This window comes from Fulmarus glacialis, unplaced genomic scaffold, assembly GCF_000690835.1.
Source record: "Fulmarus glacialis isolate BGI_N327 unplaced genomic scaffold, ASM69083v1 scaffold16216, whole genome shotgun sequence".
NCBI lineage: Eukaryota > Metazoa > Chordata > Aves > Procellariiformes > Procellariidae > Fulmarus > Fulmarus glacialis.
The window spans coordinates 16,396-17,072 of NW_009220279.1; positions in this window are offsets into that span (position 1 = coordinate 16,396).

Consider the following 677-nt stretch of genomic DNA (forward strand, 5'->3'; position numbering starts at 1 on the left):
GATGCACAGCCTAAAAGCTAGTTGAGTTTCAGCAGCACGTGGGTCCTCCCACCCGTAAATCTCACCTCTTTGAAGAGGTTTCATGCATATTTACTTGCTTAGAGGTTTCTCCCAGCCAAGGGACTCGCCGGCATTGCTGGCGTCCCCGCCGTGCTCCCCTGCTTATGCAGCAGCAAGGAGGTTACGCCCAAAGAAACAAATATACATTTCTAAGGCCACTGTGGTTTTTGCCTTGTGCCCCCCTTGTGCCTATAGGTGACCGGCCTGAGCTGAAGCACCTTTTCTAATGAAAAATCTTTAAAAAAAAAAAAAAAACAAAACCCAAACAAACAAACCCCAAACCCTCTGTACTTCCTGCAGTCAACTTTATATTTCCTGGAGCCCAGAAGCGAGGCGGTTTTGAGGCCAGAAGCCACCTGATATACTTTCGTTTTAAGCAGGATGCTTGTAAATTTGCTGACACGCTGCAACCCGCCCTGCAAAACCTCCCACATCCATACGGCTGCTTGCACCCAGCTCTTGACGGACAGACACGGGAGATCTCCCAGCCTCGGGTTACCAGACCACACCGGCTGCAGACTGCGAGCTCCAGGCAACCCGAGACCAAACTGAAAAAAGATACCAGGCAGTTTTCCCTCCGACAGGCGCTCGCCTTTTAAGCTCTGCTGCATCGCATC